The sequence below is a fragment of the Andrena cerasifolii genome, chromosome 7 (assembly GCF_050908995.1).
Source record: "Andrena cerasifolii isolate SP2316 chromosome 7, iyAndCera1_principal, whole genome shotgun sequence".
In the NCBI taxonomy this organism is placed as follows: domain Eukaryota; kingdom Metazoa; phylum Arthropoda; class Insecta; order Hymenoptera; family Andrenidae; genus Andrena; species Andrena cerasifolii.
Genome location: NC_135124.1, coordinates 727637 through 745102, shown reverse-complemented (window position 1 = coordinate 745102; position 17466 = coordinate 727637). Strand labels below are relative to the sequence as shown.

Here is a 17466-nt window from a genome sequence, read left to right as displayed (position 1 = left end):
TATCCACTGACTGCAACAGCTTATAAACGTCTAACTATAGGAATTCGCATTGGTATGGATTTGTGTCACGTCGAGATCGCCATAGCCGACAATAAAGGCAGCGAGTTAAGGTTTTCAATGTCTACGTGGAAGCTCCTGCTACAAAACGAGGTGGACATACCCCAACGATTACGCAGCAACGCAACATCGTTCCAAACTCACATTATAATTGATCATTTACGACTAGAGTTCACGCGTATGCATGATGATCAACTTATTAAAATCACCGATAATCGCGTTGTCATATATATGACTGAAGCCACGATGTGTAAACTATTCGCGTACAATCATTGCATTGAACATATGTACACGTGGCTAACTGAAAGTATGTACTCTGTAAGCAGTAAATACGCCACTTTCATAGACGTTCTACGTAGCGCTATCGCGCCAACAGATTATATAAAATTAATTTCTGAAAGCGAACACTTCGAACAGCATTCATTGATCGATTGTGAATTGTTAGCATGTGCAATCAATCATATTCTGGATGATGCTCATAGTAAAAAATGTTAAATTATATTCTTTATATTCTATATTATTCCTTCATATTATTCTTTCATATTGTTGCGAGCACCCTTTGGTTGAAATCCAAGGCCTGCTGGTGCTCGTGACAAGAACAAGAGGACAGCGAGAAGAAGGCGATCGGATCGATCGCCTGTTAAGCTGTCATTCGATAGCCAGACGCCATTACAAGCAGACGCATCGACATATACATATTTCTTACGTATTTGTGATTACATTCGGTTTTATTTGTTGCCCTGTTTCTGTTAATATTCTATTACTTCTATTGTACCTTTATATTAAATGTCTACTATGCCGAACCGAAATTATAACAATGGTGTCAGAAGTGGGATGCCCACACGGAGTGGGATGCCCACTCGCGCATCCGCGGCCTCTTCAAACATTTCTCCTTTACCGACGGGGGATACCTCCATACAGGAACTTCTCACCTCCCTCCAGTTAAGCATCGTGGGACAGATGCGGGAACAGCGGAGGGATGACGAGGCCCGCTGGCAGAGAGAAGACCGTCGCAGAGAAGAGAGGGAAGCCGCTGACCGACAGACACAAGCGGCTTTCGAGGCGCGCATGGCGAATATGGAGGAAAGAATTCAGGTCGTAACCGCTTCGTACCAAAACAGCTGTAGTTCGGTTGGTAGCGGCGTGAACCCTCAGGGTGGGGAGAATGTGCCTGTTGTAAATAGTGTTATAAATTGTGTTCCCCCGGCGCAAGTCCCCGCACCCGTCAGTGTGCCCGCCGCTGCTTCTTTGTCGGAACCACACGTTCTCAGTTTGGGATACGCTGTGAAACCGACAATATTTGATGGGAAAAATTCGTGGGAAGAGTATAAGGTGCAATTTGAGACGATCGCGCGCGCGAATGGTTGGAATGACCAAAAGAAGGCTACAGTCCTCACGACGCTCTCCGCTGCCCAATGTGAAAGTTTCACAGAATTGGTTTCGGCACTCGAATTCCGCTACGGGGCGAAAAATCTGTCCAATTTGAACTACGTACTCTTCCAGAGCCATAGGCAGCGGAGAGATGAAAGCATCTCCTCGCTCGCCACCAAAATCGAACGTTTAACACAGTCCGCGTTCGCCGACTGCCCGGTGGAAACCCGTGACAAGCTCGCCGCGTCTCAATTTGTGACGGCATTGTCAAGCTCTGCCATGCAACGGGAGCTGCGGCTCGGCGGGTTCACGTCCCTAAGAGCCGCGGTGACTAGAGCACTAGAAATTGAGGCCGTGGAAGCGATGTCTCGCGGTCCCCCAGTCGAGTCACGAGAAAGATACTCGGAGAAACGGAAGGCTAAACCCTCCGAATTTACAAGGTTCCCGGAAAAGAGGAGAAGGACCGACAAGCCCGAGCACCAGAACGACTACACATCGAGGATTACCTGCTGGCTCTGTGGCAAAACGGGCCACGTTCAAAGGGATTGCTTCAAGGCCAAGAACGGCCGGACCAACGGCGCCCCCAGGAGACCCAACTCGGGAAACGGGAAGCGGACGGTGTAAGGGGGAGACGCCGGACCTTGAGGAGCAGTCCCCCGGTCGTCAAGAGTGTGGCGATGCGGGAGGCGACTGGTGATCCAGAAATTCCGTACGAAGAAATATGCGTATGTGGAAAAATTGCGGGGAAACCCTGTAGAATCATCTTAGACACGGGTTCCCCCGTTAACCTTCTGGACAAGGAGTTGTGTCCGTCGAAGGGCATCGTCCGGACAAGACTCGACATTTGTTCCACTACGGGTGAACAAATTAAAGTCTTCGGTAAGAAGAGCTTGGAAGTCAACATCGGAGGACTTTCGAGCGTGGAAGACTTCTACATCGTAGACATGGTGGAGAAGTGCATCCTGGGAGCAGCGTTTCTGAAGAAACACGGTTGCAGCATCGACCTATCCTGGAGTGTGCTGTGCCTTCCCGGCAAATCGGAGATACGCCTGGGCGAGCCGACCGCCGAGAAGAAGCGGCAGGAAGAAGAGAAGGAAACAGTCGTCCCACAGCATTTGGAGGAGCTGTACACACGTTGCTCGTCAGGTTTGTCAGAAAGCCAGAAGAAGCTGTTTGCTGACCTGCTCTATGAATTTCAGGGTGTTTTCGCCACGGATTCGAACCAGATCGGGAACTGTGATCGGGTGAAACACACCGTTAATACTGGAGACTACCCACCCATAAAACAGGCGCCACGGAGACTACCTCTACATCGTCGAGCAGAGGTGGAAGAACTGCTCCGGAAGATGAAGGCTCAGGGCGTGATCGAAGAATCACGGAGTCCCTGGTCCTCTCCGATCGTCCTCGTAAAGAAGAAGGACGGGACCTTAAGATTCTGCGTAGATTACCGACGCCTGAACGAAATTACGAAGAAGGACTCGTATCCTCTTCCCCGGATCGAGGATACCCTGGACGCACTCGCCGGATCTTCGTGGTTTTCGACTGTGGACTTGCAGAGCGGATACTGGCAGATCTCTATGGACAAAAAGGATCGAGAGAAAACTGCTTTTTCTGTAGGAACAGGATTGTGGCAGTTCAAAGTGATGCCCTTCGGATTGTGCAATGCCCCCGCAACGTTCGAACGCCTGATGGAAGACGTACTACAAGATCTGACCTGGAAGATCTGCTTAGTTTACTTAGACGACATCATTATCTACGGTAGTGACTTCGAGCAGGAGCTCGAACGCCTTCGAACAGTGTTTTCGCGCCTACGTCGAGCCGGACTATTGATGAGTCCCAAGAAATGCTCCTTCTTCTGCCGAGAAGTGAAGTATCTGGGCCACATCGTCACCGAGAGCGGAGTCAAGACGGATCCAGAGAAGATCAGAGCAATATCGGATTGGCCACAACCGAAGAATATCACGGAATTAAGAAGTTTCCTCGGATTGTGTACGTATTACCGAAAATTTGTGAAGGATTTCTCCAGGATCGCCAAGCCCCTGCATCGCCTCACCGAGACCAAACAGGATTACCGTTGGACCGAAGAATGCCAAGAAGTTTTCCAAGAGCTCAAGAAGAGACTCACCGGAGCCCCGGTACTAGCGTACCCAGTGGCAGGAAAGGACTTCATTTTGGACACGGACGCCTCCGGTTTCGCCATAGGCGGCATCCTCTCACAGGAACATGAAGGACAAGAAAAGGTTGTCGCCTATTTCTCTAAGACTTTGGGGAAAGCTGAGAGGAACTACTGCGTCACACCGAGAGAGCTTCTGGCAGTGGTGAAATCCATCGAACACTTCCATCACTACCTTTACGGACGAAGATTTATCGTAAGGACGGACCATGCAGCGCTACGTTGGCTACTGACCTTCAAGTCCCCCGAAGGACAAGTCGCACGTTGGATTGAACGACTACAGGAGTACGACTTCGAGATTCGTCACCGGGAAGGGAAAGCCCATAGGAACGCCGATGGACTCTCCAGAAGACCTTGCTCCAAAGAAGACTGTAAGAACTGTGATCGACTAGAGAAAAAGGAAGCGGAAGCGGAAAGAGGTTTTACGACGAAAATTCACGGGATATTCTACGATGATGAGAGGACTAAGTGGAAAAGAAGTCAAGAAAAGGATGAAGAAATAGGGTTCATCCTTAAAAAGAAAGGGGAAGGGGAGAAGCCCGTCTGGCAAGACGTCGCTCGTTTCTCCCCGCAACTGAAGTATTACTGGACAATCTGGGACTCGCGGAAATTCACGAAGGATTACTTTGCAGGAAATGGGAGTCCCACGATGGTGCAACGACCTCGTGGCTTTTGGTGGTACCACACGAAAGGGTTGCAGAGGTACTGCTGGAGTTTCATGATGCTCCAGCAGCTGGACACTTCGGAGTAAACAAGACCTTGGCGAGGATTCGCCAACAGTTCTTCTGGCCCACGTGTCGACAGGACGTTGAAGAGTGGTGCCGGCGGTGTGACACCTGTGCGACGAAGAAGGGATCACGCCAGAGAGGAGCAGGGAACCTGAAAGTGTACAACGTGGGAGCTCCGTTCGAGAGGCTTGCCCTGGACGTTGTGGGTCCGCTCCCGAGGTCCCAAGCCGGAAACAGGTTTATGCTGGTTGTGGCGGACTATTTCATCAGATGGCCGGAGGTCATCGCGATGCCAGACCAGCGAGCTGTCACAGTGGCAAGAGCTCTTTTGCATAACGTAGTATGTCGTCATGGTGTACCGTTGGAGATACACACGGACCAAGGAAAGAACTTCGAATCCTCCGTCTTCAAGGAACTGCTGAAGCTGCTTGGAATCTGGAAAACGCGAACAACTCCTCTGCATCCTCAATCCGACGGGCTGGTAGAACGTTTGAACAGGACATTGCTTCAATATCTCGCAATGTTTGTTTCAGAACACCAGCGGGATTGGGACGAGTGGATCCCCATGTTCCTCCTCGCTTACAGGTCAGCACGTCACGAAGCCACACAACTGACCCCAGCGATGATCATGTATGTCCAGGAACTTCGTTTACTCCTGCAGTTATGGAGAGGATTACCTCCAGAAATAGAGGAAGACGAGGACATTGAACGGGGATACTCCGAATGGATCCGAGGGAAAATGAAGGAGATCCACGAATTTGTTCGCCGCCGTCTGGACATCTACAGCTCCAAGATGAAGACGTGGTACGACAGGCACGTACACGCAGTGGAGTTCCAGCCAGGAGAACGAGTGTGGTTGTTTCAATCAAGAAGAACAAAAGGAAAATGCCCGAAACTACAAGCTGACTGGGAAGGTCCATGCAACATAGTGGATCGGTCAACGACCTCGTCTACAGGATACAACGTTCGCCTAGGAAGAAGTGCCCGGTGGTCCACGTGCGCCGCCTTGCGAAGTACGAAGGACGTTTCGCAGCTTGATGAGGAATCCGCCGAACAAAACGACTCACGACTGAAGAAGAATCAAGAGAAAAGATTAGTTTGTAGCTAATCTGGTGGACTGGGCTGCGTACGCAGTCCAGCCCCCCGCTCTCTTATTTTGTTACAGGTTCTCGATACCCCACGACGAGGGACAAGGTGTCAGGGGACTGACACCGCGGCCGGGATGCGCGCCCCCGAATTCCCCGAATGTGCCACAATAGCGTGGCGGTCCGCAGCGGAGTGCGAACATACGTGAAAGCTCCCCGCTAGCCCCCTGGAGGAGACCCCACGAGCCCCCGGGACGGCCGGAATGGAGGATCTCGTGAGGTACCCAGGTCAAAGAAGGAGGAGGGTGGACAGCAGACGGGAAATGGCATTCCCAATCACCAGGCGGACAAGCGGTGCTTGGGCCGGCTGGAGGGGATGTCGCGGAGACGGGAGCGCTAACCGGACGCACAGGACGGTCCCCTGGGACAGCACCAGAGGCCTAGAAGAGGAATGGGGCCATCAAGATGCCAAGGAATGGAGTACTGGAGGAGTATTGAAGAAAGAAGAGAGAAGACTCGACGAGCTGAGAGTACTGGGCGGATTGATCGGGGAACGGGCCGATAGCAAGCTCATTGTTTAGGTGTGAGCCTCTGCTTTCGTGTTCGGTTCGCCTTTCCGTCCTCCAGGTTCTCTCGACTCCAACGTTTTTCAATATCAAAATGAATCGGCTAAAGTGTTGTCGCTTATTTATTAGGCAACCCTGCAGATAGCCACCTGGAGTAATACCGGAAGGAATTTAGAGTAACGTCATCCGAGGGAGCACAGGACAACGCGTCAGTCGGAGGTACGACCGCGAGCTGGAACAGTTCCAGCAACCATGCGCTGGAGAGGGGACGGTTTACACATTTTCACACACAAGGGACCCAGGAGCAGGAGAAGAAAAAAAAAAGAACGGAAGAGAGAAAAGACAAGAAAAAAAAGGGAATGACAGTACCGACCGCCGGACGAAAGGACTCCCCCACCCGTTTTTACCCAAGAAGAGGACGCGTCGCCGAAGAAGAGAAGCCTTTTTCAAGAGAGAAGCGTCCAAGAAAGAAGACGCAAGTGGAGGGTAAGGACGGGAAAGTTCTTCGGGGGAATCCGCCGTATCCACGCCTTGCCCAGGGTTTTTGGGTGGTTTTCCCCTTGGGCGTGAAGGCGAATGCCGAGGCGCCGGACGGAAGAGGCCACGTAGCGTTTTTCCACTCTTTCGGACCAGGGTACGGCTGCCAGCAACGAAGAGGCTGCAGCGGTCGGGACGACCACTCTTTCAGAGGGGGAGGCAGTGTTGCGAGCACCCTTTGGTTGAAATCCAAGGCCTGCTGGTGCTCGTGACAAGAACAAGAGGACAGCGAGAAGAAGGCGATCGGATCGATCGCCTGTCAAGCTGTCATTCGATAGCCAGACGCCATTACAAGCAGACGCATCGACATATACATATTTCTTACGTATTTGTGATTACATTCGGTTTATTTGTTGCCCTGTTTCTGTTAATATTCTATTACTTCTATTGTACCTTTATATTAAATGTCTACTATGCCGAACCGAAATTATAACAATATTATTATTTGTAACAATATATATTTCTTAAACATATATTATTTCTCCATTTTATTTACCGTGTTCCTCCTCTCACCGCCTAATTTTTAAGATTCGCCGTTTCAATAATTATTATTTCTCTGCGTTGAGAAAAAAAGATTTCTGCTGACGCTGCATAATTCTTTCTATGGTTCGCGCTGCAAAGTGACATCACCCTGCACGGCTGCTCCAGAGGAGTCGAATTACGCGAGATCGCACGAAACGCAGCGACGTTAAATCGGAACGCTTTGAAATACTGTTAGCTTTAGAATGCATCCGATTCTATCCCCTATGTAGTGGTGTCTCTTTCCCTCCAAGAATTTTAACTTTAAAGTAATGCTCCGTCTCTTTCCCTCGAAGACGCGGTGTCGAGAAACGCCGATCTTTCCCGACATCGTCCGAAATAATTTCTGATGCATATTGGTTTGGAAAAAAAATTCTAGGACAGTCCCCACCCTGGGTTAGGTCTGAAAAAATTTTCGGGTGGGCCAAGTTCTGAAAGAGATTTTTTTTCGGGGGGTCAATGCCTCCCTCTGAAAAATTTCCGACGGTGAGCCATGTCTGGAGAGGCCTCCGCGGCGGTTCGGCCCGGACTGATCCCCTCCACGATTACGGCTTCCCCCACTCCGCGGCTCGTGCGCGCGCACCCGGTCTTCCTCTCCCCGCAGGCCCCGGGCCCATGTTTCTTTCCGCCGCGCTCCCCCGCGCGCCCTCACTTCCCCCGCCCTCGCGCTCCCCTCGGAGGACCAGGTCTAGAATCCCCATTGTCTTACTACTGATGACATCGTTAGTCCTCCATGCAATAGATGGGCGCTAAACCTTTTGTTTCGGTGATGTTGACCTATCTCGTCAAGTTTATCCTCCACTTCGGATATTGTATCCTCCACAGAAGTAAGCGTATCTTTGTAATCAGTATCCAATGGTCGAATAACGTGATAATTGTAAATTTGAGGTAGTAGTTCCGAAATATTTAATAGTAAATTTGGCTGATAGAGGTACTGTTCTCTATTTTCCAAGTGTTGGATTCCGATTAGGGTCACATAGGTGGTTTTAGCTATGCACCCCTGTCCGAGCTGCAAAATTCCAGTGCCTTCCATGGTTATTAGATCGTCTTTCATTCCACTACATATGACTTGCACCGACTCTGGTGACTCCAAGGAATATAGCCATCCCTGTGTTGATTTTAGTCGTGCCCAGAATGGACTGTGCTGCGGTCGTATACGCACATCGCAGGACTTGAATACTCGAACGGTCGGTCGCAACAATAACGATACTTCGCAAGCGTCGGTGGACGAGACCTCAAACAATGGTTGATCCAATGGGCAGAGATGCGCATAGGAGGTTTTATGGCAGCTGTTGATGTATAGTTCATCTGTGTTAAAATAGAACCGATGATCTTTACTTATCGCCAGATATGGAAACTTCGGATGTACATAACTTGACCCTGTCAAAATTTGAGTAAAATTTTGTGGGATAGGCCAAGAATGCGTGCGTTGAGGTATCGGAAGATCGTATGAAGTTTGTGTGTTTCTAATGTCCGTTATTATACGGCGAAATTTTGATTTATCTAAGAGTACGCTGTGTACCTCACCTGCTCTTGCGGCGTATATTGCAGCAAGGGATTTTTCAATTACTTTTATATATTGATCCAAAGACAGTTCCAAGGAATATGCGTAATGCGATTACCAATACGTTACTTGAGTGTAGTCAGAAGTTTATTTATGTCCTTCACTGTTTCAGAGAGCTGATTGATTTGAATTCTGTTTTCATTCATCAACTTTGTATTTCGGTCCAATGCTTCATGGTATTTATGGAGCCTACTGGTAATAATATGAGTCTGATTCTTTATAATTTGCGTTATCTCATGCTGTTCCTGATATAATTTATCAATTTGCGAATTAAAATATTCCGCATCTTCCGTCGTTAGTGTGCCAAAGAGCGTGTGACTTAACGATCCGATGAACCCAAAAGGGACACTTCTACGCACGATGGTCTTCGGACTGTGAAAACCTCCGGGAGCTTGGGTCGCCGAAAGTAGCTCCCCCTAGTTCCGAACGCAACGCCAAAGCCTCTTCTATTCTCCCATTGAGATAAATGGTACGTAAGACGCCGTCGCATTGGTTTGCCATCAGCAAGGAGACGCAGTAGTTATATGTTTCATTTAATCTCTTATAGCCTATTGGGAATTAGGTTTCTAATTTATGGGTGTCCAGAAAAATTATGACCCGCCAATCGGCGGTCACCAGTCTCATGGTGTGTAGTCTTTCAAAATACAGTCCAAGGCTGGCGTTGATTCTTGAAATTTCGTACGTTTTTCGATTCTCCCCGGAGATCGTCATGATCCAATTCATCACAGAGAGGAACGTGACCAACTTCATTCTTGCTTGATGCTATTGATCTTAGTTTTCTAGAATTTAAATATCGACGGGTACTAGAGAGAGCTAGTAGAAAGAGCAAGTGTAGCCACGGTGATTAACACTGCGCAGAATACAACAAGTACATCCCAACCCTACACACATACCAGAAAGTAACAATGTTTGTTAACTTAAATTGAACGCGAGAAGGTCGCGACACTCAGATCAATCAAAATGAGTAAAAGGCCGGTAATGATGTCACAAGAAGTTACTCATCAGAATACGATAAATCATTAATCACCCTGATGGTGTATTAATAATTTATCGGCGTGCTTTACGAATCGTTTACCAGATTCTTTTTGCAACATGATATTATTCTTCTCCAAAATTCCAACAATTTTGTAAGGACCGTGATATCGACTACCAAATTTTCCCTTCCTGACTTCTACTAGAACGCGTGCCATGTCACCAATTTTGCCCTGAAATGGACGCGCTTTTTCATCGTAATATAATTTTGATTTATGTTTAGCCAATATCAAATTTTGTACAGCCAAGGTCTGCATTTCTGTTAATCGCGTTAACAAATCTCGGAGGTAACCATTATACGTTAACAAGGACTCGTCGGCAGGGAACGCACTAGGACAGCGCGCTATTGCTCCAAATACCAATCCATGCGGGGTGAAATTTGTTGCCTCGTGAACGGACGTATTATATGAGAATATTGCAAAAGGTACTAATTTATCCCAATCATCAAAATCATTTAAATAATGTTTGATGTATTCAGTCAGGACTATATGGCTACGTTCCAAGGCACCATTTGATTGTGGACGGTACCCAGAAGTAGTTACATGATTAATTTTGAAGACTTTTGCCAATTCTTTTAATACTTTGTTAATGAAGCTAGTGCCTTGATCGGTTAAGATTGCGCGTGGAGCCCCATATTGCAAAACCAGATGTGTGACCAGCGCGTGAGCTACAGTTTCTGCTTTTATATCAGGTACAGGAACTGCAATGCAGTATTTCGTAAGATTATCCTGCATGGTTAGAATGTGCCGGTTACCACTAGGAGTCAATGGAAGAGGCCCCACAGTATCTAAGGATATATTATCGAATGGGTTTAATGGCGTATCAGTTATGAGCATAGGTTCACGAGTTTTTGTCCTAACAAGTTTGTTTTCCTGACAACTATTGCATGTTCTAATGAAATTTTGAATATCGTTACGCTTTGATGGCCAATAAAATCTTTCCCGAATTCGTTGATATGTTTTCGTTACGCCCTTATGCCCTCCTATTAAACTTTCATGTAATTCCGAAATGATTTTCGGACGGAGTTCTTCGGGCGGTACCTGTACACTTCCGGTGCACAGTGTTATTTTGATATCACTATCTGCAAAAATATTTAATAAGATACCAACCAGTGTACCCTACGGAAGTGTATCAGTAAATTCACCGGATTTCGAAATTCTGAAGGTTTTTATACCTGATTGTAAAAGGGTAATTTTTAAATTTTTCAAGGCATTACCTGATTTTGCGATGGAAGTATCATCATAATGCCTTGTCTTGAGTACTACACTAAAAATTTTGTATTTACCTCGCGGCGTAACGAGTACTTGGCCTTCTTTTGGCTTTGCATTCCGCAGATTTTCTATGCTTATGGCTCCTATATCTGTGAGCAATTTACTGGTCGGGGTTACTAATTCCACATCGGAAAAGATGAAATGAACATCATTTTCGCGAATGTTTTTTAAACTGTTTCGAGTAAATTTAATATTCTCTCCACGTGCGCTTCGGGAGTCGGTCGGTGATACGTCGGGTAGTAGACTTTCTGTTATTTGAATCCCCGGTCGATACTGGTCAATTTTACTATGGTCCATTGATTCAGGAACAAGTGAACGTTTGGGGGTGGAAGGTGGATCGGAAGATGTTGTTTTTTGTTTTGAATATGTGGTATGTGGATATGGTGTAGATAGTGCAAGCGGTCTGTTGGACGGTAACGGGGTTGGTAACATGGATCGGCGCGGGCGACGGTGAATTAACGTATCGTTAAATTTTGAGCCATTATTTTGTTCTTTCTCTTCTTCCTGTATAGATTCCAAAAGGGGTCTACCTGTTTCGGATATCGAATGTCCTACTTCGGCGCTTGTTGTTTCAGCACTGACTTGTCCTCGCGATTTACATTATGTCGACAAGTCTTCTGCGCGTTTTTCCAAATCTTCTAAGAATGAATCTTCTGTTTCTAATTCTGATTCGTCGGATGATTTTTGAAGAACATCGCTGTGCTCTTGCAGCGATTTTTCAAAGAGGTTAATAGATTCCTGAAGTTCCTGTAATCTAATGGGTTGTGAAATGTCGAGGTGGACCTCGTTATCGTCACTATCATTGGATGGAGGTGCGACCTCTATTGTTATGCCTTTGGCGGGTGTTGCAGCCGCGGCAGCTTCATCCTCTGTAGAGTCCAAAACCTCGGATTGTTTTTCAGATTGTACTTCTTTGGAAAGGGTGCGTTGAAACTCTTGGACCAATATTTGTGATTCAAGACTAGGTAACACGCTTTTTCGACCTCGGAATACTGGTGGATCGACCACCTCGGTAGGCGGTTCTTTCTCGGAAGTTTCCGAAGATTCGGTAGTAGTTAATTCCGCGTAATTAATGGGAGTTTTAGATGTGACAGATTGAACTGCGGAACGTGTTCTTTTTTCAATGGCACTTTTATCTAATGGAAATGTACGTTTATTTTTCTTGAAAGTTGGTTTAACGGGTGGTGTGGATCTAGAAGTGCTCGAAGCTGGTAATCTTTTATCTGCGGGAGGCTTCTTAATAGGCAAGATTTTGGAAATCCTAATATTACATTCCGAATCGCTATCGGATGTGTCTTTTGAAATGGATTCCGAACTAATATCAACATCTGTTACCGGGTTTCGAGACAAAGCATCTGCATTGGAATTTAGACGTCCAGGTTTGTGTACAAATTCGTATTCGTAATCGTGCAATTTTAATCCCCAACGTACTAATCGTTGTCCCGGACCATTTATCGAATCTATCCATTTTAAAGGCTCGTGATCACTAACCAAAGTAAATTTTTTCCATAAAGGTATGGTCGAAAATGTAGTATTGCAAAAAGAACTGCTAGACATTCCTTTTCTGTGGTAAAATAATTTTGTTCTGGATTCGTTAAATTTCTCGAAAGGTAAGCTACAGGCAAATCGTGTCCGTTCACATTTTGACTGAGTACGGCACCTATTGCGTAATCAGATGCATCGGTAGTTAATGTAAATGGTTTGTTGAAATCAGGATATTGCAATATGGGACTCCTGCCCAAGGCTTTACGTAAAATTTTGAAACTATTTTTGTGTTCTTTCTTCCACACGAAAGTGGCATTCTTTTTTAATAATTCGGTTAATGGCTTGGCTTTGGCTGCAAAATCCTTGATGAATCGGCGATAATATCCGGCTAATCCAAGAAATTGTCATACATTTTTTTTATCTTTAGGACGAGGAAAATGTCTTTTTCCTCGTCATTTAAATGGTCTAATCGTAATTTTGATAAGATTCCGGTTACTCGATCCGTTGATACCGGTGACTCCTGTTGTTCAGAGTCAGAATCGAAGGACTCGCGTTCTTCAGAAAATTATGATATTTGAATGGTAAAATTTCCTGAGGGGGTATTTCTATTTGAATGTCTTTATCCAATGTATTTATTGCGAGAACATGGCACACCTTGTTTTTAACTTTTACAACCGCTTCCCCAATATAAATTCCATCTATTGTTTTAAATAATGGTAAATATCCTTCTTTTAAATTACAGTCGATGGTATCAATGGCGATTGCTTGTCGGGTACGACTGCTAATACGATAAACACGCAGCGTACTATTCTGAGGTGCATCCTCTGGAGGAGCTTCGCCAATAAGACGAATCGGTCGAATTGGTTGACTTTGTGTAACTAAAGTATTGTGTGCAAAAGAAATTTCGGCTTTTTCTTGTCTGAAATAAGCTTTTCCTAAAATATCATCACTGTGTATAGGAAAATTTGGTCTTACTACATGAAATAGGACTGGTTGATTCAAAATTGCTACTATTGCGGTTCCTAATGTTTTCATTCTTTCATCCGTAATCCCTCTCATTTCGATAGAGTCATGTACGTCAACGGTCACATCCTCGTGCAATGCGCTTAATTTTATTACATTTATGTCCGCACCCGTGTTAACCAAAAATGTTGCAGATTTATATCTTAATTGCTCCGCGGTCAATTTTACAACAGGCAATTCGTCACTACCACCCAAAGTTAATACTGCTGATCCTTTTCCAGAAATCTTACCGTTGGACGACGCTCTGAGTCTTGGTAACTCGTCGTCGCGTCTGTTCGAGGAGTTACACGGGAGTTTAAATCCGAATTATTTCGTGGTTCTGACGAAGTCTGCGGTCAAATTTGCTTGGGTGAGGATGGGCGGTTCTGATTCGGCGAATACGAACGATCTTGATTTCACGACTACGGCCTAGACTCGCGAAATCCTACGGAATTCCGAGAATCGGGATTCGAATTTCGTGATGAATTTTGGTAATTTGCATGTTGGTGCGTAACTTGAGTCGCTTGAGGCATTGGACTCATGCTCCGTGCCGATTGTTGAGCCGTAGTAGCTTGTGCGTACGGCGAATTTATCGGAAAACGCGGATCCTGTGGATACGGCGGATAATACGGCGGACAGGGCATTTGATAAAAGGGTGGATAAGGCATGTATGGATACGGAGAATAGGTAGGATACCCATGTTGTTCTGGGTATCTATGCGAATCCGAATTACCTCGCGGAAGTTTAAGAATACCTGTCGGGAATTTTGAAGAATCTGAATTTCCAGTCGCGTTCGGTCTCACTCAAAACCTCATTCGCGTCTCGACTCGCGTCGGATGTTTTACCGCGTCTTCTAAAGTTTTTGGATCGCGCGCGTGTACCGCCCTAGCTATTTCATCCGGCAAACCCCGAACAAATGCTTCTAGCGCGCAGTCCTTTATCGGGCGCAACATCTTATCCGCGTCCTCGCCATACGAGTGCTCCAGCGCAAGCCGAGCTCCGCTAATCAAAATATTAAGCCGATCATGGAAATCATTTACAGTTTCGTTTCTGCGCATACGGAAGTTTTCAATTTCATGATGATAATATGGATAATCTTTCCCGGGAGCGAATCTAGCTTTTAAATGTTTGATTAATTCGTTTACGGTATTAAAGGTTTTTCCAAAAGTAATATCGCGTTCAGCTCCCTGTAATTTTCCAAGGACTGCTTTAACGAACGGGCCTTCCGACGCAGGCGGTACGAAAACTGCGCCGTTCTGCATATCTTGTAAAAAATCTTTCAGGGGTATATTTCTCCCGTTAAAGAAAGGAATATTCAGTGTCCCGTGCTGCAAAGCAAAGCATTCCGCCATAGAAGTCATCATCGTGTTTGTAACTTATAAATTCGCGGACGCGTTACCCGACGCACTAGCGTTTTCATTGGGACTAGCCATTTTGCTAAATTTTATCGAATTAGTTCAGAGAATATACACAAATATATAAATAAGCTGAAAATAAATTAGAAGACGATATCACGGAATTTTCCTAAAATTCTCAAGAAACCAAAAATGCAAAGTATACCAATTAAATCACATATACCAAATTACATATGCTCTCTTTTATCTCGAAAGTCTCAGAAAATACCACAACGGACGGGGTTGAGAAAAACGGCACCCCACTTCTGACACCAGTTTAGCTGTTACGTGAGAGCGTTAATTTTTTTAGTGACCGAGCGGTTGAGTCTAATTTACCCACGCAACGGTTAACAAATAAAATAAAAGGATTGTTGTAATTTTTTACTTAAACAGAGTTCCGACTTAAAAAAAGAAAAAAAAATGGTCGGCACGCAACAATAGACCGAATATTGATCGAATAATTTCTGCATGGCCTCGAATCTCGTGAGACGTGCGACGAGATTATCGCGAAGAAACCGGCAACCTTTACCGAGGCGTACGAAATCGTGCACGCGCTCGAGGCGACGCGCAACACGACCAACGAGGTTGGAACGACAAAACTGACAATGACGCGCAATACGTCGAATAGGTTAGGATTCGCGCCTCCGCGAACCAAACGAGGCGCAAAAGAGCCACCGCGGAACAGATCGGTGTCGCGCAGTCGGCATCAGCAACAGAGCTGTCACGGTGCATCGCGGAAGGCAGAATGGGGCGTCTGGAGTGTGCAGCCGCCGTGTGGCAGATGTGGAGGTCCACATTTACGGGACTTCTGTAAGTTTCGTGATGCCAAGCGCAATAGCTACGGGAAACAGGGACACATCGCGAGGGTCGGTCTGTAGGGCGAAAAGACCGGCGCAGACTGTGGGCCAATTTACAGAGACCGAGTTACCGGCGGACCAGATTGATGTGTTACAACAACTGAACGAGGTGCATGACATTCGCGTCATGACGTCCATAGCCTAGCGAATGATTGACGTCCAAATCGACGGATGTAGCGCGGAGATGGAGCTCGATACTGGAGCACCTTGCGGAATTATCAGCGAAAGGTTTCTACGTGCGATTAAACGAAATTTTGTTTTGCAGCCAACCGATAGACAGTTCGCTAGTTACACGGGCCATCGTGTTCGTTGCATTGGCCGCATCCCCGTCAATGTGACGGTCGGAACCACGACTCGAAGTTTGAATCTCTATGTTGTTGATGGGCATTTGGTTACACTTTTTGGCCGAGAGTGGATTCTATGAGGTCAACTATGATTCTGACGGAGACTTTAGCTCGATCTTACTGAATTCATCCGACTCGGTACGATCGTGACACGACGTTACTCTACGCGTGACTGTACTGCTTTTAACCACAGAGGGTAGAAACCAAAGGGTTTATATAGTCCCAAAAATGAGTGGGGATGCGTTAGAAATTTCCATATAAGGAAATTCTTCGGGGTCGTCGTCGTGTCACTCCCGTTCCCATGGTCGTGATCCAGATGGTCGAGATGATGACTCCCCTTAGTGGTATGTGATATGCAAAAGGATTTTAGGGCGTTTTCCCTTCGCAGACGCGAGCTCGAAAAGTGGTTGAGAGCGGCGTATGGGAAAATTCCACATACGTAACAATAGTATTTAATTTCAAGTAAATTTAATAAAATTTTGCTCCTCCAACTGAAATATCAACGTTATCAATTAAAATTGAAGCTAGTTTCCATTATAATTATTAAAATTTAGCTCCTGCATAAAATTTTTTTTTCAATACATTAAATCTAATTTAATTTCAAGTAAATTTAATAAAATTTTGCTGCAGCAACTGCAAATATCGATGTAATCAATTGAAATTGAAGCTAGTTTTCACTAAATTTACTAAAATTTAATTCCTGCAAAACATTTAATCCTAATAAGAAAAAAATCTAATTTAATTTCTAGTAAATTTAATAAAATTTTGCCTTTTCAACTGAACATATCGACGTAATCAATTAAAATTGAAGCTAGTTTCCACTAAATTTACTAAAATTTAGCTCCTCCAAAAAAATTTCAACTTAATAAAAAAAAAATAGTATTTAATTTCATCTAAATTTAATAAAATTTTGTTCCTCCAACTGAAAATATCGACGATGTAAATTATAATAGAATGTAGTTTTCATTATATTTAGTTAAATTTAGCTCCTCCATTCAATTTTTTACTTAATACATAAAATCGAATTTAATTTCGTGGGTAAACCCGTAACACACACAAGGTGGTTGTATCAACTGCTGTTCCGTATAATAGCGTCCTAGGATTCAATCACCGACTTGGTACAAGAAGACTGTGAAATTTCGGACGGCTTACTATCGCCTCCGCCTCCGCCTCCGCCTCCGCCTCCGCCTCCGCCTCCGCCTCCGCCTCCGCCTCCGCCTCCGCCTCCGCCTCCGCCTCCGCCTCCGCCTCCGCCTCCGCCTCCGCCTCCGCCTCCGCCTCCGCCTCCGCCTCCGCCTCCGCCTCCGCCTCCGCCTCCGCCTCCGCCTCCGCCTCCGCCTCCGCCTCCGCCTCCGCCTCCGCCTCCGCCTCCGCCTCCGCCTCCGCCTCCGCCTCCGCCTCCGCCTCCGCCTCCGCCTCCGCCTCCGCCTCCGCCTCCGCCTCCGCCTCCGCCTCCGCCTCCGCCTCCGCCTCCGCCTCCG

The 17466-nt window shown here is 46.1% G+C and overlaps 1 protein-coding gene and 1 long non-coding RNA gene across 2 annotated transcripts in view; one reads left to right on the top strand and one right to left on the bottom strand.

Moving 5' to 3' along the window:
- Cow (Proteoglycan Cow) overlaps positions 1-17466 on the top strand; it is a 1009917-nt gene that overhangs the window by 400938 nt on the left and 591513 nt on the right. The window lies entirely within an intron of this gene.
- The window catches only part of LOC143371251 (uncharacterized), a 333517-nt gene that overhangs the window by 74347 nt on the left and 241704 nt on the right, over positions 1-17466 (bottom strand). The window lies entirely within an intron of this gene.